The 21,564-nt window shown below is 42.4% G+C and overlaps 1 protein-coding gene across 1 annotated transcript in view; it reads right to left on the reverse strand.

The window, feature by feature from the left end:
* LOC145673740 (uncharacterized) overlaps positions 1-19,828 on the reverse strand; it is a 139,866-nt gene extending 120,038 nt beyond the window's left edge. Inside the window, exon 1 of the mRNA XM_081743481.1 lies at positions 19,787-19,828. The gene's annotated coding sequence lies outside the window, so the exon portion shown is untranslated. The remainder of the gene's footprint in view (positions 1-19,786) is intronic.
* Positions 19,829-21,564: the final 1,736 nt, after the last annotated feature.

Here is a 21,564-nt window from a genome sequence, read left to right on the forward strand (position 1 = left end):
TGGGGGTTGCATTTGGAAGTCAACGCCTGTTTCAGCGACCGCGAAAACTGTGGAATATACACTAATATCGGTCATTTTGGATTATTTTTACATGTCTCAGTACCCCCTCCGCAGGTGACCCCGGCCACCAGCCGAATGAGGTGAATTTGAAAGTTATGTGATTGATCTCAGCGACCGCGAAAACTATGAATTCGATACTAATATCGGTCATTTTATACTACTTTCACATGTCTCGGTACCCCCACCCCAGTGCTCCTTCGTGGCCAAGCGGTTAGCGTACGCGCCTTTGGCTTGGGAGACCCGGGTTCGAGTCCCGGCGGGAGCTCATGTGGTTCAGATTCCACGTCAATCAATAGCCTCGCTGCTGAACGGGACGTTAAACTCAAAATAAACTAAAATCGGTACCTCCCCGCAGGTGACACCCGTCCTAAATACAATGGTAGCTGAATTTCAAAATCATTGCTAATGGAAATGTCACCATTGATCCCAGCGACCGCGAAAACTATGGATTTGACACTAATATCAGTCATTTTCCAAATACTTTTACATGTCTCGGTAAACGCCGCCCTGAGACCCCCTGGTTCGAATTTTAAAAAGAAAATGTATAGATCTATAGCCTGGACCAAGGCACCCCTGACCAAAATTTGACAACTCTCGGTCCATCCGTTTGGTCCCCAGGCCGCACACAGACAGAGAGACAAACAAACGAAAAATATCTATTTTATTTGTATTAGATAATGGAAGATTCAACTTAACATCTTATCATTGCGCTCTTGTAAAAATAATGGAAAAGATGAATAATGCAAATAACTGGTTCAAATTGATCGCCTTACCTAACCAACCACTAGTGTTGCTAATAAGACGAAAAGAGACGAGACAAGAGAAAAATTTTATGACGAGATAGAGCTCATTCAATAGAGACATATACAGTTTTTGATACATCTCTTTCACAACTTCTTTTCAAGACAAGATTGCCTCATCTTTGTCTCGCAGGCAACGCTAGTGACATGCTACGACACAGGAAGAGATGGCGTGGGTCAATGAAAATTTAATGAAACCCATCGTCATTAACTCTGACCCATGATTCACGCCCTCCTCTTCGCTTACTAAACACTTTATACTTGTAATAAAAAAAATAACCGGCTGTGAAATTGTAACTAATCGGAATTTGCATTTCTACGGTCAATCGCTCAAGCACCGCTCTCTTACATTACCTCTAGATCTGACCTTTATGATATGAAATGGTAAAGTGTTTGTCATGGGCATATTACGATTTATTTCAATTCAATTATCAAATACAATTATTTCTTTGTTGAATTACAGATACTTTTCAGTGGAAAATAGGCCGAAATTTGAAAGTTTCAAATCAAGATAAAGTAGGCCAATGCAAAGGAAATTAAGGGGGCGCGGTGGCTCAGTGGTAGAGCGTTCACCTCCGGTGCTTGGGGTCCCTGGTTCGATCCCAGTCATCGCCATGTGGACTTTGTGGTGGACAAAAACCTTGCTCGTGGGTTTTCTCGGGGTTCTCCCGTTTCCTCCCACTTTCTACATTCCACCGATTCATTCATTTCTCATAATCACCGTCTCCTTTAGCCTAACCGGCATAATCATGGGACATAAAACTCAAAGATTTCATTTAATTTCAAAGGAAATTAAAAAGTGTAAAATTCGACTGTGTCTCAAGAGCCAAGCAGTAAGTCCAATTGCTATTATTACAACTACAAATGACAATATCCAAAGAAGGCTGCAGCTCTTCCTTCACTTACCAGTTAGATATGCTCAACTAAGGTAAGTAAATACGAACACATGAAAAAAGAAGAAAAATGGACATTATGAAAGGAAAACGTAAACAAATTCACCACTGTTAAGAAGATGCTGTCTAGAATGCACTGCACAGGCGGTAGATTCTAGTGGGTCGGCAAGTCATAGTGAGTTACGGCCGGTGATGGCTAAAAATTGGTCAAGGCAGGGCTCTTCCCACAGAAATTAATACATTTGCAATACAACGGATTACGTTGACATGTTTTCGAGACGGGACTGCGTCAACTCTTGTCTCGTACGCAACACTAGTACATGTGAATGAAGACAGAGCTCTTCAAATAGAAACACATACATTTTCCGATTGGGGACATTACTTTCGCGACACCCTTTGGAGACGAGACATCCTGGAGCCTTGTCTCGTAGATAACCCTAGTACACGTGAATGAAGACAGAGCTCTTCGAATAGAAACACATATATTTTCCGATTGGGACATTACTTTCGCGACACCCTTTGGAGACGAGACATCCTGGAGTCTTGTCTTGTAGGCAACCCCAGTACATGTGAATGAAGACAGAGCTCTTCCAATAGAAACACATACATTTTCCGATTGGGGACATTACTTTCGCGACACCCTTTGGAGACAAGACATCCTGGAGTCTTGTCTCTTAGGCAACCCTAGTACATGTGAATAAAGTGTGAATGAAGAGAGAGCTCTTCCAATAGAAACACATACATTTTCCGATTGGGGACATTACTTTCGCGACACCCTTTGGAGACGAGATATCCTGGCGTCTTGTCTCGTAAACAACCCTAGTAAACGTGAATGAAAACAGAACTATTCCAATAGAAACACATATATTTTCCGATTACGGACATTACTTTCGCGAAACCTTTTGGAGACGAGAGATCCTGGAGTCTTGTCTTGTAGGCAACCCTAGTACATGTGAATGAAGACAGAGCTCTTCCAATAGAAACACATATATTTTCCGATTGGGGACATTACTTTCGCGAAACCCTTTGGAGACGAAAGATCCTGGAGTCTTGTCTTGTAGGCAACCCTAGTACATGGGAATGAAGACAGAGCTTTTCGAATAGAAACACATACATTTTCCGATTGGGGACATTACTTTGGCGACACCCTTTGGAGACGAGACATCCTGGAGCCTTGTCTCGTAGATAACCCTAGTACACGTGAATGAAGACAGAGCTCTTCGAATAGAAAAACATACATTTTCCGATTGGGGACATTACCTTCGGGACACCCTTTGGAGACGAGATATCCTGGAGTCTTGTTTCGTAAACAACCCTAGTACACGTGAATGAAGACAGAACTCTTCCAATAGAAACACATACATTTTCCGATTAGGGACCTTACTTTCGCGACACCCTTTGGAGACGAGACATCCTGGAGTCTTGTCTTGTAGGAAACCCTAGTACATGTGAATGAAGACAGAGCTCTTCCAATAGAAACACATACATTTTCCGATTGGGGACATTTTTTTCGCGACACCCATTGGAGACGAGACATGCTGGAGTCTTGTCTCTTAGGCAACCCTAGTACATGTGAATGAAATGTGAATGAAGAGAGAGCTCTTCCAATAGAAACACATACATTTTCCGATTGGGGACATTACTTTTGCGACACCCTTTGGAGACGAGATATCCTGGAGTCTTGTCTCGTAAACAACCCTAGTACACGCGAATGAAAACAGAACTCTTCCAATAGAAACACATATATTTTCCGATTACGGACATTACTTTCGCGAAACCCTTTGGAGACGAGAGATCCTGGAGTCTTGTCTTGTAGGCAACCCTAGTACATGGGAATGAAGACAGAGCTCTTCGAATAGAAACACATACATTTTCCGATTGGGGACATTACTTTGGCGACACCCTTCGGAGACGAGACATCCTGGAGCCTTGTCTCTTAGGCAACCCTAGTACATGTGAATGAAGACAGAGCTCTTCTAATAGGAACACATACATTTTCCGATTGGGGCCATTACTTTCGCGACACCCTTTGGAGACGAGACATCCTTGAGTCTTTTCTCGTAGGCAATACTCGTACATGGGAATGAGGACAGAGCTCTTTCAATAGAAACACATACATTTTCCGACAAAAGACATTACTATCGCGACACACTTTGGAGACGAGACATCCTGGAGTCTGGTCTCGTAAGCAACTCTAGTACATATGAATGAAGACAAAGCTCTTATAATTGAAAAACTTATATTTTCCGATTGGGGCCATTACTTTCGCGGCACCCTCTGGAAACGAGACATCCTGGAGTCTTGTCTCGTAGGCAACCCTCGTACATGTGAATGAAGACAGAGCTCTTCCAATAGAAACACATACTTATTCCGATTGAGGACATTACTTTCGCGACACCCTTTGGAAACGAGACATCCTGGCGTCTTGTCTCGTAGGCAACCCTAGTACATATGAATAAAGACAGAGCTCTTATAATTGAAACACATACATTTTCCGATTAGGGACATTACTTTCGCGACACCCTTTAGAGACGAGACATCCTGGCGTCTTGTCTCGTAGGCAACCCTAGTACATATGAATGAAGACAGAGCTCTTCCAACAGAAACACATACTTATTCCGATTGGGGACAGTACTTTCGCGACACCCTTTGGAGACAAGACATCCTAGCGTCCTGTCTCGTAGGCAACCCTAGTACATATGAATGAAGACCAAGCTCTTATAATTGAAAAACATATATTTTCTGATTGGGGACATTACTTTCGCGGCACCCTTTGGAGACGAGACATCCTGGAGTCTTGTCTCGTAGGCAACCCTCGTACATGTGAATGAAGACAGAGCTCTTCCAATAGAAACACATACTTATTCCGATTGGGGAAATTACTGTCGCGACACTTTTTGGAGACGAGAGATCCTGGAGTCTTGTCTTGTAGGCAACCCTAGTACATGGGAATGAAGACAGAGCTCTTCGAATAGAAACACATACATTTTCCGATTGGGGACATTACTTTCGCGACACCCTTCGGAGACGAGACATCCTGGCGTCTTGTCTCGTATGCAACCGTAGTACATATGAATAAAGACATAGCTCTTATAATTGAAACACATACATTTTCCGATTAGGGACATTTCTTTCGCGAACCCTTTGGAGAAGAGACATCCTGGCGTCTTGTCTCGTAGGCAAAACTAGTACATATGAATGAAGACGGAGCTCTTCCAATAGAAACACATATATTATCCGATTGGGAACATTACTTTCGAGACACCCTTTGGAGACGAGACATCCTGGCGTCTTGTCTCGTAGGCAACCCTAGTACATGTGAATGAAGACAGAGCTCTTCCAATAGAAACACATACTATTTCCGATTGGGGCCATTACTTTCGCGACACCCTTTGGAGACGAGACATCCTGTAGTTTTGTCTCTTAGGCAACCTTAGTACATGGGAATGAAGACAGAGCTCTTCGAATAGAAACACTTATATTTTCCGATTGGGGACCTTACTTTCGTGACACCCTTTGGAGACGAGACATACTGGAGTCTTGTCTCTTACGCAACCCTAGTACATGTGAATGAAGACAGAGCTCTTCTAATAGGAACACATACATTTTCCGATTGGGGCCATTATTTTCGCGACACCCTTTGGAGACGAGACATCCTGGAGTCTTGTCTTGTAGGCAACCCTAGTACATGGGAATGAAGACAGAGCTCTTCGAATAGAAACACTTATATTTTCCGATTGGGGACATTACTTTCGCGACACCCTTCGGAGACGAGACATACTGGAGTCTTGTCTCTTAGGCAACCCTAATACATGTGAATGAAGACAGAGCTCTTCTAATAGGAACACATACATTTTCCGATTGGGGCCATTACTTTCGCGACACCCTTTGGAGACGAGACATCCTGGCGTCTTGTCTCGTAGGCAACCCTAGTACATATGAATGAAGACAAAGCTCTTATAATTGAAAAACATATATTTTCCGATTGGGGACATTACTTTCGCGGGACTCTTTGCAGACGAGACATCCTGGAGTCTTGTCTCGTAGGCAACCCTCGTACATGTGAATGAAGACAGAGCTCTTCCAATAGAAACACATACTTATTCCGATTAGGGACATTACTTTCGCGACACCCTTTGGAGACGAGACATCCTGGCGTCTTGTCTCGTATGCAACCCTAGTACATATGAATAAAGACATAGCTCTTATAATTGAAACACATACATTTTCCGATTAGGGACATTTCTTTCGCGAACCCTTTGGAGACGAAACATCCTGGCGTCTTGTCTCGTAGGCAAAACTAGTACATATGAATGAAGAGAGAGCTCTTCCAATAGAAACACATACATTTTCCGATTGGGGACATTACTTTCGCGACACCCTTTGGAGACGAGACATCCTGGAGTCTTGTCTCGTAGGCAACCCTCGTACATGTGAATGTAGACAGAGCTACTCCAATAGAAACACATACATTTTCCGATTGGGGACATTATTTTCACGACACCCTTTGAAGACGAGACATCCTGGATTCTTGTCTCGTAGGAAACCCTCGTACATGTGAATGAAGACAGAGCTCTTCCAATAGAAACACATACATTTTCCGTTTGGGGACATTACTTTCCCGACACCCTTTGGAGACGAGACATCCTGGAGCCTTATCTCGTAGTCAACCCTAGTAAACGTGAATGAAGACAGAGCTCTTCCAATAGAAACCCATATATTCTCCGATTGGGGACATCACTTTCGCGAAAACCTTTAGAAACGAGACATCCTGGAGTCTTGTCTCTTAAGCAACCCTAGTACATGTGAATGAAGACGGAGCTCTTCAAATAGAAACACATACATTTTCCGATTGGGGACATTACTTTCGCGACACCCTTTGGAGACGAGACATCCTGGAGCCTTGTCTCGAAGACAACCCTAGCACACGTGAATGAAGACAGAGCTCTCCCAAAAGAAACACATACATTTTCCGATTAAGGATAGTATTTCGCGACACCCTTTCGAGACGAGACATCCTGGAGTCCTGTCTCGTAGACAACCCTAGTACACGTGAATGAAGACAGAGCTCTTCCAATAGAAACACATACATTTTCCGATTGGGGACTACTTTCGCGACACCCTTTGGAGACGAGACATCCTGGAGCCTTGTCTCGTAGATAACCCTAGTACACGTGAATGAAGACAGAGCTCTTCCAATAGAAACACATACATTTTCCGATTGGGGACATTACTTTAGCGACACCCTTTGGAGACGAGACATCCTGGAGTCTTGTCTCCTAAACAACCCTAGTACACGTGAATGAAGACAGAACTCTTCCAATAGAAACACATACATTTTCCGATTAGGGACATTACTTTCGCGACACCCTTTGGAGACCAGACATCCTGGACTCTTGTCTTGTAGGCAACCCTAGTACATGTGAATGAAGACAGAGCTCTTCCAATTGAAACATATACACTTTCCGATTGGGGACATTACTTTCGCGACACCCTTTGGAGACGAGACATCCTGGAGTCTTGTCTCTTAGGCAACCCTAGTACATGTGAATGAAGTGTGAATGAAGAGAGAGCTCTTCCAATAGAAACACATACATTTTCCGATTGGGGACATTACTTTTGCGACACCCTTTGGAGGTGAGATATCCTGCAGTCTTTTCTCGCAAACAACCCTAGTACACGTGAATGAAAACAGAACTCTTCCAATAGAAACATACATTTTCCGATTAGGGACATTACTTTCGCGAAACACTTTTGAGACGAAAGATCCTGGAGTCTTGTCTTTTAGGCAACCCTAGTACATGTGAATGAAGGCAGAGCTCTTCCAATAGAAAAACATACATCTTCCGATTGGGGCATTACTTTCGCGACACCCTTTGGAGATGAGACATCCTGTAGTTTTGTCTCTTAGGCAACCCTAGTACATGGGAATGAAGACAGAGCTCTTCGAATAGAAACACATGCATTTTCCGATTGGGGACATTACTTTCGCGACACCCCTTGAAGACGAGACATTCCTGGAGTCTATTCTCTTAGGCAACCCTAGTACATGTGAACGAAGACAGAGCTCTTTCAATAGAAACACATACTTATTCCGATTGGGGACATTACTTTTGCGACACCCTTTGGAGACGAGATATCCTGGCGTCTTGTCTCGTAGGCAACCCTAATACATATCGATTAAGACAGAGCTCTTATAATTGAAACACATACATTTTCCGATTGGGGACATTACTTTCGCGGCACCCTTGGAGACGAGACATCCTGGAGTCTTGTCTCGTAGGCAATCCTCGTACATGTGAATGAATTAAGAGCTCTTCCAATAGAAACACATACTTATTCCGATTGGGGACATTACTTTCGCGACACCCTTTGGAGACGAGACATCCTGGCTTTTGTCTCGCAGGCAACCTTAGTACATATGAATGAAGACAGAGCTCTTATAATTGAAACACATACATTTTCCGATTGCGGCCATTACTTTCGCGACACCCTCTTGAGTCGAGACATCCTGGCGTCTTGTCTCGTAGGCAAATCTAGTACATATGAATGAAGACAGAGCTCTTCCAATAGAAACACATACATTTTCCGATTGCGGACATTACTTTCGCGACACCCTTTGGAGACGAGACATCCTGGAGCCTTGTTTCGTAGCCAACCCTAGTACGAGTCAATGAAGACAGAGCTCTTCCAATAGAAACACATACATTTTCCGATTGGGGACATTATTTTGCGACACACTTTGGAGACGAGATATCCTGGTGTCTTGTCTCGTAAACAACCCTAGTACGAGTGAATGAAGACAGAGCTCTTCCAATAGAAACACATACATTTTCCGATTGGGGACATTACTTTTGCGACACCCTTCGGAGACGAGATATCCTGGTGTCTTGTCTCGTAAACAACCCTAGTACACGTGAATGCAGACAAAACTCTTCCAATAGAAACACATACATTTTCCGATTGGGAACATTTTTTTCGCGACACCCTTTGGAGACGAGACATCCTGGAGTCTTGTCTCGTAGGCATCCCTAGTACATATGAATGAAGACAGAGCTCTTATAATTGAAACACATACATTTTCCGATTAGGGACATTAGTTTCGCGACACCCTTTGGAGACGAGACATCCTGGAGTCTTGACTTGTAGGCAACTCTAGTACATGGGAATGAAGACAGAGCTCTTGCAATAGAAACACATACATTTTCCGATTGGGAACATTACTTTCGCGGCAATCTTTGGAGAATAGATATCCTGGAGTCTTGTCTCGTAAACAACCCTAGTAAACGTGAATGAAGACAGAACTCTTCCAATAGAAACACATACATTTTCCGATTAGGGACCTTACTTTCGCGACTCACTTTGGAGACGAGACATCCTGGAGTCTTGACTTGTAGGCAAGCCTAGTACGTGTGAATGAAGACAGAGCGCTTCAAATAGAGACACATACATTTTCCGATTGGGAACATTACTTTCGCGGCAATCTTTGGAGAATAGATATCCTGGAGTCTTGTCTCGTAAACAACCCTAGTACACGTGAATGCAGACAAAACTCTTCCAATAGAAACACATACATTTTCCGATTGGGGACATTACTTTCGCGAAACCGTTTGGAGACGAGATATCCTGGATTCTTGTCTCGTAGGCAACCCTCGTACATTTGAATGAAGACAGAGCTCTTCCAATAGAAGCACATACATTTTCCGATTGGGGACATTTTTTTCGCGACACACTTTGGAGACAAGACATCCTGGAGTCTTGTGTCGTAGGCAACCCTCGTACATTTGAATGAAGACAGAGCTACTCCAATAGAAACACATACATTTTCCGAATGGGGACATTACTTTCGCGGCAACCTTTGGAGACGAGACATCTTGGAGTCTTGTCTTGTAGGGAACCCTAGTACATGTGAATAAAGACAGAGCTCTTCCAATAGAAACACATACATTTTCCGTATGGGGACATTACTTTCCCGACACCCTTTGGAGACGAGACATCCTGGTGCCTTATCTCGTACACAACCCTAGTAAACGTGAATGAAGACAGAGCTCTTCCAATAGAAACCCATATATTTTCCGATTGGGGACATCACTTTCGCGACACCCTTTAGAGACGAGACATCCTGGAGTCTTGTCTCGTAGGCAACCCTCGTACATTTGAATGAAGACAGAGCTCTTCCAATAGAAGCACATACATTTTCCGATTGGGGACATTACTTTCGCGACACCCTTTGGAGACGAGACATCCTAGAGTCTTGTCTCGTAAGCAACCCTAGTACATGTGAATGAAGACAGAGCTCTTCCAATAGAAACACATACATTTTCCGATTGGGGACATTACTTTCGCGAAACCGTTCTGAGACGAGATATCCTGGATTCTTGTCTCGTAGGCAACCCTCGTACATTTGAATGAAGACAGAGCTCTTCCAATAGAAGCACATACATTTTCCGATTGGGGACATTTTTTTCGCGACACACTTTGGAGACGAGACATCCTGGAGTCTTGTGTCGTAGGCAACCCTCGTACATTTGAATGAAGACAGAGCTCTTCCAATAGAAGCACATACATTTTCCGATTGGGGACATTACTTTCGCGACACCCTTTGGAGACGAGACATCCTAGAGTCTTGTCTCGTAAGCAACCCTAGTACATGTGAATGAAGACAGAGCTCTTCCAATAGAAACACATACATTTTCCGATTGGGGACATTACTTTTGCGACACCCTTTGGAGGTGAGATATCATGCAGTCTTTTCTCGCAAACAACCCTAGTACACGTGAATGAAAACAGAACTCTTCCAATAGAAACATACATTTTCCGATTAGGGACATTACTTTCGCGAAACCCTTTTGAGACGAAAGATCCTGGAGTCTTGTCTTTTAGGCAACCCTAGTACATGTGAATGAAGGCAGAGCTCTTCCAATAGAAAAACATACATCTTCCGATTGGGGCATTACTTTCGCGACACCCTTTGGAGACGAGACATCCTGTAGTTTTGTCTCTTAGGCAACCCTAGTACATGGGAATGAAGACAGAGCTCTTCGAATAGAAACACATGCATTTTCCGATTGGGGACATTACTTTCGCGACACCCCTTGGAGACTAGACATTCCTGGAGTCTATTCTCTTAGGCAACCCTAGTACATGTGAACGAAGACAGAGCTCTTTCAATAGAAACACATACTTATTCCGATTGGGGACATTACTTTTGCGACACCCTTTGGAGACGAGATATCCTGGCGTCTTGTCTCGTAGGCAACCCTAATACATATCGATTAAGACAGAGCTCTTATAATTGAAACACATACATTTTCCGATTGGGGACATTACTTTCGCGGCACCCTTGGAGACGAGACATCCTGGAGTCTTGTCTCGTAGGCAATCCTGGTACATGTGAATGAATTAAGAGCTCTTCCAATAGAAACACATACTTATTCCGATTGGGGACATTACTTTCGCGACACCCTTTGGAGACGAGACATCCTGGCTTTTGTCTCGCAGGCAACCTTAGTACATATGAATGAAGACAGAGCTCTTATAATTGAAACACATACATTTTCCGATTGCGGCCATTACTTTCGCGACACCCTCTGGAGTCGAGACATCCTGGCGTCTTGTCTCGTAGGCAAAACTAGTACATATGAATGAAGACAGAGCTCTTCCAATAGAAACACATACATTTTCCGATTGGGGACATTATTTTGCGACACACTTTGGAGACGAGATATCCTGGTGTCTTGTCTCGTAAACAACCCTAGTACGAGTGAATGAAGACAGAGCTCTTCCAATAGAAACACATACATTTTCCGATTGGGGACATTACTTTTGCGACACCCTTCGGAGACGAGATATAATGGTGTCTTGTCTCGTAAACAACCCTAGTACACGTGAATGCAGACAAAACTCTTCCAATAGATACACATACATTTTCCGATTGGGAACATTACTTTCGCGACACCCTTTGGAGACGAGACATTCTGGAGTCTTGTCTCGTAGGCATCCCTAGTACATATGAATGAAGACAGAGCTCTTATAATTGAAACACATACATTTTCCGATTAGGGACATTAGTTTCGCGACACCCTTTGGAGACGAGACATCCTGGAGTCTTGACTTGTAGGCAACTCTAGTACATGGGAATGAAGACAGAGCTCTTCCAATAGAAACACATACATTTTCCGATTGGGAACATTACTTTCGCGGCAACCTTTGGAGAATAGATATCCTGGAGTCTTGTCTCGTAAACAACTTTAGTACACGTGAATGAAGACAGAACTCTTCCAATAGAAACACATACATTTTCCGATTAGGGACCTTACTTTCGCGACTCACTTTGGAGACGAGACATCCTGGAGTCTTGACTTGTAGGCAAGCCTAGTACATGTGAATGAAGGCAGAGCGCTTCAAATAGAGACACATACATTTTCCGATTGAGAATGTTATTTAGCGACACCCTTTGGAGACGAGACATCCTGGCGTCTTGTCTCGTAGACAACCCTAGTACACGTGAATGAAGACAGAGCTCTTCCAAAAGAAGCACATACATTTTCCTATTGGGGACATTACTTTCGCGACACCCTTTGGAGACGAGACATCTTAGAGTCTTGTCTCGTAAGCAACCCTAGTACATGTGAATGAAGACAGAGCTCTTCCAATAGAAACACATACATTTTCCGATTGGGGACATTACTTTCGCGAAACCGTTTGGAGACGAGATATCCTGGATTCTTGTTTCGTAGGCAACCCTCGTACATTTGAATGAAGACAGAGCTCTTCCAATAGAAGCACATACATTTTCCGATTGGGGACATTTTTTTCGCGACACACTTTGGAGACGAGACATCCTGGTGTCTTGTGTCGTAGGCAACCCTCGTACATTTGAATGAAGACAGAGCTCTTCCAATAGAAGCACATACATTTTCCGATTGGGGACATTACTTTCGCGACACCGTTTGGAGACGAGATATCCTGGATTCTTGTCTCGTAGGAAACCCTCGTACATGTGAATGAAGACAGAGCTCTTCCAATAGAAACACATACATTTTCCGATTGGGGACATTTCTTTCGCGAACCCCTTGGAGACGAGACATCCTGGGGTCTTGTCTCGTAGGCAAAACTAGTACATATGAATGAAGAGAGACCTCTTCCAATAGAAACACATACATTTTCCGATTGGGGACATCACTTTCGCGACACCCTTTAGAGACGAGATATCTTGGATTCTTGTCTCGTAGGCAACCCTCGTACATGTGAATGAAGACAGAGCTCTTCCAATAGAAGCACATACATTTTCCGATTGGGGACATTTTTTTCGCGACACACTTTGGAGACGAGACATCCTGGAGTCTTGTGTCGTAGGCAACCCTCGTACATGTGAATGAAGACAGAGCTACTCCAATAGAAACACATACATTTTCCGAATGGGGACATTACTTTCGCGGCAACCTTTGGAGACGAGACATCTTGGAGTCTTGTCTTGTAGGGAACCCTAGTACATGTGAATAAAGACAGAGCTCTTCCAATAGAAGCACATACATTTTCCGTATGGGGACATTACTTTCCCGACACCCTTTGGAGACGAGACATCCTGGAGCCTTATCTCGTAGACAACCCTAGTAAACGTGAATGAAGACAGAGCTCTTCCAATAGAAACCCATATATTTTCCGATTGGGGACATCACTTTCGCGACACCCTTTAGAGACGAGACATCCTGGAGTCTTGTCTCGTAGGCAACCCTGGTACATTTGAATGAAGACAGAGCTCTTCAAATAGAAGCACATACATTTTCCGATTGGGGACATTACTTTCGCGACACCGTTTGGAGACGAGATATCCTGGATTCTTGTCTCGTAGGCAACCCTCGTACATTTGAATGAAGACAGAGCTCTTCCAATAGAAGCACATACATTTTCCGATTGGGGACATTTTTTTCGCGACACACTTTGGAGACGAGACATCCTGGAGTCTTGTGTCGTAGGCAACCCTCGTACATGTGAATGAAGACAGAGCTACTCCAATAGAAACACATACATTTTCCGAATGGGGACATTACTTTCACGACACCCTTTGGAGACGAAACATCCTGGATTCTTGTCTCGTAGGAAACCCTCGTACATGTGAATGAAGACAGAGCTCTTCCAATAGAAACACATACATTTTCCGATTGGGGACATTTCTTTCGCGAACCCCTTGGAGACGAGACATCCTGGGGTCTTGTCTTGTAGGCAAAACTAGTACATATGAATGAAGAGAGACCTCTTCCAATAGAAACACATACATTTTCCGATTGGGGACATCACTTTCGCGACACCCTTTAGAGACGAGATATCTTGGATTCTTGTCTCGTAGGCAACCCTCGTACATGTGAATGAAGACAGAGCTCTTCCAATAGAAGCACATACATTTTCCGATTGGGGACATTTTTTTCGCGACACACTTTGGAGACGAGACATCCTGGAGTCTTGTCTCTTAAGCAACCCTAGTACACGTGAATGAAGACGGAGCTCTTCAAATAGAAACACATACATTTTCCTATTGGGGACATTACTTTCGCGACACCCTTTGGAGACGAGACATCCTGGATCCTTGTCTCGAAGACAACCCTAGCACACGTGAATGAAGACAGAGCTCTTCCAATTGAAACATATACATTTTCCGATTGGGGACATTACTTTCGCGAAACCCTTTGGAGACGAGACATCCTGGAGTCTTGTCTCTTAGGCAACCCTAGTACATGTGAATGAAGTGTGAATGAAGAGAGAGCTCTTCCAATAGAAACACGAACATTTTCCGATTGGGGACATTACTTTTGCGACACCCTTTGGAGGTGAGATATCCTGCAGTCTTTTCTCGTAAACAACCCTAGTACACGTGAATGAAAACAGAACTCTACCAATAGAAACATACATTTTCCGATTAGGGACATTACTTTCGCGAAACCCTTTGGAGACGAAAGATCCTGGAGTCTTGTCTTTTAGGCAACCCTAGTACATGTGAATGAAGGCAGAGCTCTTCCAATAGAAACACATACAATTTCCGATTGGGGACATTACTTTCGCGACACCCTTTGGAGACGAGACATGATGTAGTTTTGTCTCTTAGGCAACCCTAGTACATGGGAATGAAGACAGAGTTCTTCGAATAGAAACACATACATTTTCCGATTGGGGACATTACTTTCGCGACACCCTTTGGAGACGAGACATTCCTGGAGTCTTGTCTCTTATGCAACCCTAGTACATGTAAATGAAGACAGAGCTCTTCCAATAGAAACACACACATTTTCCGATTGGGGACATTACTTTCGCGGCACCCTTTGGAGACGAGACATCCTGGCGTCTTGTCTCGTAGGCAACCCTAATACATATCAATTAAGACAGAGCTCTTATAATTGAAAAACATACAGTTTCCGATTGGGGACATTACTTTCGCGGCATCCTTTTGAGACGAGACATCCTGGAGTCTTGTCTCGTAGGCAACCTTAGTACATATGAATGAAGACAGAGCTCTTATAATTGAAACACATACATTTTCCGATTGGGAATATTATTTAGCGCCACCCTTTGGAGACGAGACATCCTGGAGTCTTGTCTTGTAGGCAACCTTAGTACACGTGAATGAAGACAGAGGTATTCCAATAGAAACACATACATTTTCCAATTGGGGACATTACTTTCGCGACACCCTTTGGAGACGAGACATCCTGGAGCCTTGTCTCGTAGACAACCCTAGTACGAGTGAATGAAGGCAGAGCTCTTATAATAGAAACACATACATTTTCCAATTGGGGACATTACTTTCGCGACACCCTTTGGGGACGAGACATCCTGGAGCCTTGTCTCGTAGACAACCCTAGTACATGTGAATGAAGACAGAGCTCTTCCAATAAAAACACATACATTTTCCAATTGGGGACATTCCTTTCGCGACACCCTTTGGAGACGAGACATCCTGGAGTCTTGTCTTGTAGGCAACCCTAGTACATGTGAATGAAGACAGAGGTATTCCAATAGAAACACTTACATTTTCCGATTGGGGACATTACTTTCGCGTCACCCTTTGGAGACGAGACATTGTGGAGCCTTGTCTCGTAGACAACCCTAGTACATGTGAATGGAGACAGAGCTCTTCCAATAGAAACACATACATTTTCCAATTGGGGACATTACTTTCGCGACACCCTTTGGAGACGAGACATCCTGGAATTTTGTCCCGTAGCCAACCCTAGTACATGTGAATAAAGACAGAGCTCTTCCAATAGAAGCAGATACATCTTCCGAGACGGAACATTACTTTCGTGACGCTTTCTGCAGACGGGACAGTTTCAACTATTTTCTGGTGGAGACATAGGTCTTTCCGAGAAGTACTGCACCAAGGACAGCAGAATTTTCACCACAACTTTCCGAAAAAAAAAATGAAGCAGCCTCAACTGTTGTCTCGTCGCCAGTTTCAGCAGCACCCCCAGGACATACTGAAAAATGAAATTCAATGAAATTTTTCAGTTTTAAGGCCGACGATTATGCCGGTTAGGGTAAAGGAGACGGTTGTGATCAGCAATGAATGAAATAGTGGAATAAATAAATTGTGAAGAAAACTGGTGAAACCACAGAAAACTACAAAGCCCATTTGACGCAAGTTAGCATCGAACTAGGGACCCCACACACTAGAAGTGAACGCTCTACTATTGAGACACCGCTTCCCCTTGAAGATACAGAGTATATAAGGCAGTAGTGTCTAAAGATTCGTCATAGTGAAACGAAGGGTGGAAAAGATGTTTTTTATATAGAAACCGAAAACTAGAAAATGGAATACCGATATTTGATGTAAAACCGGTTCCTATTTTGTTCAAGCTTTTAAGGTTTTACTGGAATCAGTGTGACTAGTGTTCGAAGTGGGGGGAAAAGCAGCGGCGGTATATTTTATTAGGATTTTGACTCGACATACCGCCTACCTAAATGTTGAAATACAATGAGGATATGTTGCCTTAAACATTGCATTTCTATTTAAATAATGACTCAAAACCATGGGAGAGCTTCTCTGTAGTTACGGGGGAAGGAACATGGCGAGACCTTTATCCTCCGCCAACAATCTTGTGGAAGTTTTTTTTTTTTTTTTTTAAATCCCCTTACGATGTTTTATAGAGAATTATATACGAAAATGCTCAAAAACCGAGTTTTGATATCAACAAATTCCTGCGGGAAAACTCTCGAACCTCTGCTCGTCTGAGCGATATTCCAAACTCCGGAAAAATACGTGCCCCAAAACAGACAACCCCTAAAGTCGCCCATGCTCAAAACACGATATTTATATGCATTAAGGCAAGAAGACACAACCATACATAAGAAAGAAAAAATCAATATGACACAACAAAATATAAATTAGATGAACTTCTTTGAAGACACATCATTTTAAAAACAAAAGCTAGGGTAAAGAAATCTTTGAATTTGAGTTTTACGTCCCATGGTTATGCCGGTTAGGCTAAAAGAGACGGTGATGATGAGTAATGAATGAAATGGAGGAATGAAGAAAGTGGAAGGAAACGGGAGAACCCCGAGAAAACCCATGCACACGGTGTTTGTCCACCACAAAGTTCACTTGGCGGGGATCGAAACAGGGACCCCAAGCACCAGAGGTGAACGCTCTACCACTGAGCCACCACGGCCCGCTAGGGAAAAGATTTTTAAAAATGTCGTTGTTTTCAACTTAGAAATTATTTCTACATGGGAAATAAAATCTTTTTACGTACAACCTATTCATCAATTACTGTGTATAAAAATGAATTTATTAAAGATATTTAGCATCTACTCTCCAGTGATGGTATCACTGAATAACCAGAGGTGGTATGCCTTCATCAAAGATAAACCAGAGACGGTATGGCATACCACCGCATACCGTCTCACTTCGACCACTGAGTGTGATTATTGCTGGAACCATCATCTGTATTTGTTCTTTTAGCACTCACTTTCAAAGAAGTTAACGAAAAAGCCAAACATTTTTTATATTACACCGAACCAGTTTTGAAAAACGCAAACTAGTTTATCAGATAATAAAACTGGTTTGAATAAACGGAATTTTGAGTTTCTAGAAACTGGAAATCAAAAAAAAAAAAAAAACAGATTATTTGCCTAAAAGTAGCTAAAACTTACTTTTTTCTATCTTTTATGTCAATGAAATTAATATTGTATGTACACACCTAATATTTGTTATATTTTAGTCATATATGGTTCTTACAGACCAAAACAGTCATGAAATGTTGGAAACAAATTCCCCTACCCCACTCCCAAAAACTTTTGAAATGTTTTTTTTTTAATTTTTATTTTTATTTTTATTTTTATAACAAAAAATGAAATGAAATCTTTAAGTTTTACGTCCCACGTTTATGCCAGTTAGGCTAAAGAAGACGGTGATTATGAGAAATGAATGAAATGGTGGAATGACGAAAGTGGGAGGAAATGGGAGAACCCCGAGAGAGCTCACACACGGTGTTTGTCCACCACAAAGTTCACTTGGCGCGAGTTGGGATCGAACTAGGGACTCCATGCGCCAGAGGTGAACGCTCTACCACTGAGCCACCGCGGACCCCTATTTTTACAAGAATATAACTTCTGAAAGGAAACAAAATATTTCGGTTTAACGTACCACGCACTTGCCCGTTCGGTTAAGGGAGAAGGATGATTAAGACTACTGGGGGCCGCGGTGGCTCAGTGGTAGAGCGTTCACCTCTGGTGCGTGGGGTCCCTGGTTCGATCCTAGCTCGCGCCAAGTGAACTTTGTGGTGGACAAACACCGTGTGCGTGGGTTTCTTCGGGGTTCTACCGTTTTCTCTCATTTTTTCATTCCACCATTGCAATCATTTCTCATTATCACCGTCCGCTTTAGCCTAGCCGGCTTAAACGTGGGACGTAAAACTGAAATATTTCATTTCATTTCAAAGATTAAGGCAAGTGAATGATAATGGAAGAATTGGTGGAATGAGACAGTGGCGTGAAACTGGAGTATCCCGAGAAAATCCACAAAAACGATGTTGTCCACCACAACAAACTTATTTGGCCGGGGGGGGGGCGCGGTGGCACAATGGTAGAACGTTTACCTCCGGTGCTTGGGGTCCCTGGTTCGATCCCAGCTCGCACCAAGTGAACTTTGTGGTGGACAAACACCGTGCTCGTGGGTTTTCTCGGGTTATTCAGGTTTCCTCCCACTTTCTTCATTTCACCATTTCATTCATTTATCATAATCACCGTCTCCTTTAGGTTAACCGGTTTATTTGGTCGGCAATCGAACTATGGACCCCGCACCATAGGTAAGCGCTTAACTAGAACCACCATGCCACAATATAACTCCTATTGTGTAATAATCATCAAAAACAAGAATAAATAGACAATTCTCGGACATATACATAAACAAACGAGAATTTCCTATTGTCTTTATGAAATAATCCTACATTCTTACTGAACTACTTTTTTTTAAGTTTTGACAAAAGATAATTAAGAATTTATTAATTCATGTTTAATATTTTCTTTAATTAATGCTTATAAACTCTAACACTCTGAAAATGAAATGTCCCAGAAAGGGGAAACCAATTGGCCAAGAGTATGATGCTACTATTTTAATCTTTTTCGTTTTGCCGTTAAGAACGCCATTTTGATTATGGTTTCTCTTGAAAACAAAATTCGTCGTTCCTTATTAGATACTTACAACAATAATTTAGTTTCCTCATTAGATATTCACGACAGTGTATAAATAGTCTGCTGAATAAAGTTAAAATTAAAATCAAACTCAGATTTTTTTAAAAAAAAGAAGAGGAGCAACACCCGACTGCTCAATCGCGCTTTTAGTTTTTTTTTTTAAGCTTAAGAAGCACATGCCTTCTGCATTGTGGTTATTAGCGCTCTTTTACATCATATATTGTTTTTTGTTAGTTTAAATAGATTCCCAGTTGCTTCACGACACACGCCAAATAGAAAAAAACTAAAAATAAATATATCTAAAACTATTTTCATAAATCAAAAATTATAGGAATCGTGTGAACTTACCGTTTCTGCTTGAGAAACTCTCTGCTACTACCTTCACTGGTCTCCGACGCTTGATGAATAACTTCTTCAGCGTCTTGGAGCGCCGTCGTCGTCTTCAAACGCCGTCGTTTTCTACCAGGGTGCAGCAGTCTATGGAAATCGTGACAAGGACGTCATCGCGACCATCATCAGCTGATTGTAGCCAGTGCTGTCAATCACTGAAAGAACTGTGACTCATACCTCTTAATTTTAGTGTGTTTCTAAGAGCAAAACATTCCTCTTATGAACTTTTCTGTTAATCTTGATCACCAATAACACCTGATAGCTTTCCAATGGGTGTCCAGCCTTGGAGCTGAGGGGGTCCGGTCCCCCAAAAGCTTACTTTAACTTCTCGAAAAACTTTGGATATATTAGCTTAGATCTTTCTCTGGATATATGGCAATGAAAAGAACATATCTCAAAGCCATCACCCCAAGTTACATAGAAATCGGTGTCGCTGTCTTCCGCGCTGATCAAATTGCTAGAGTGCGAGCCTTTGTTGCACGGAGTTCAGGGTTTAAGTGACTTGAAATTTGAATATGTTATTGTATTTATATTCTTCCATCACATCCGGTGCTTCGGGTCCCTGGTTCGATCCCAGCTCGTGCCGTGTGGACTTTGTGGTGGACAAACACCGTGATCGTGGGTTTTCTCGGGGTTCTCCCGTTTCCTTCCACTTTCTTCATTCCACCATTTCACTCATCTCTCATCATCACCGTCTCCTTTAGCCTAACCGGCATAACCGTGGGACGTAAAACTTAAAGATTTCATTTCATTTTTTTTTCACTCTTCCACCTTGAACAGTAGGACTACTTCTCATATAGTCTCATACAGTGCTGAAATGGGAAACTAAACTTGAACCAATAAATCAATCCAAAAACACCCCATTTCACTGTACAGCCTTGCTGAGAAATGTTGTTTATGTAAAGTTAACATTTTTATGCAAAAATATATTTACTAATTGTTTAAAAGGGAGCACAGTGGGTCAGTGGTAGAGGGCTTACCTTTGGTGAGTGGGGTCCTTCTTTTGATCCTTGCCCAAGTAAGTTTGTGGTGGCCACCCAGTGGCGTATTTACGATTTTGTTTCGGGAGGGGCTTTGCTAACTTTCGGGGGGGCTTTGCCTGAAAATGTAAAAATTCTGCAAGATATTTCATATACTTGACTATAGTAAGATTTCGGGGCGGGGGCTTAAGCCCGGAAGCCCCCTTCCTAAATACGCCCTGTGGCCACCTCTCACTTTCTCATTCCACCAATTCTTCCATCATCATCCACTTGTCTTAATCATCGTCTCCCTTAGCCTGAAGAGCATAAGCGTGGGACGTTAAACTGAAAGATTTGTTTTTTAATTAATTATAATACCTTATGGCATCAAAGTGAATACTTTGTGGAAATTCTTGCTGTGAGCAAGATTTGCTGTCACTTCCTTTTTTTTCTGTTTTCTTTCTGGATCAAGAGATTCAATATATTTCAATAAATATTTTCTTTAGGCCTTATATCTGGAGAACTACATATAGTGTAGCCAAACACAAACTATCACTTAACTTAGTATGATGTGGTTATTCTGGAGAAAATACTAAGAAATATTTTTTAAAAAATATGATTGATTGAGAGTGATTGATTGATTGCCATAGGGCAGTAGTATAGAGCTAGTAACTAGACATTAAAGGCATGATATAAAGAAAATTAATTTATTGGAAATATGCATAACAAAATGAATATAAATTTTAACCATCACCAAGGTGTCTATGAAATGAATAA

This window comes from Thermobia domestica, chromosome 17, assembly GCF_964235325.1.
Source record: "Thermobia domestica chromosome 17, izTheDome1.hap1.1, whole genome shotgun sequence".
NCBI classification, from domain to species: domain Eukaryota; kingdom Metazoa; phylum Arthropoda; class Insecta; order Zygentoma; family Lepismatidae; genus Thermobia; species Thermobia domestica.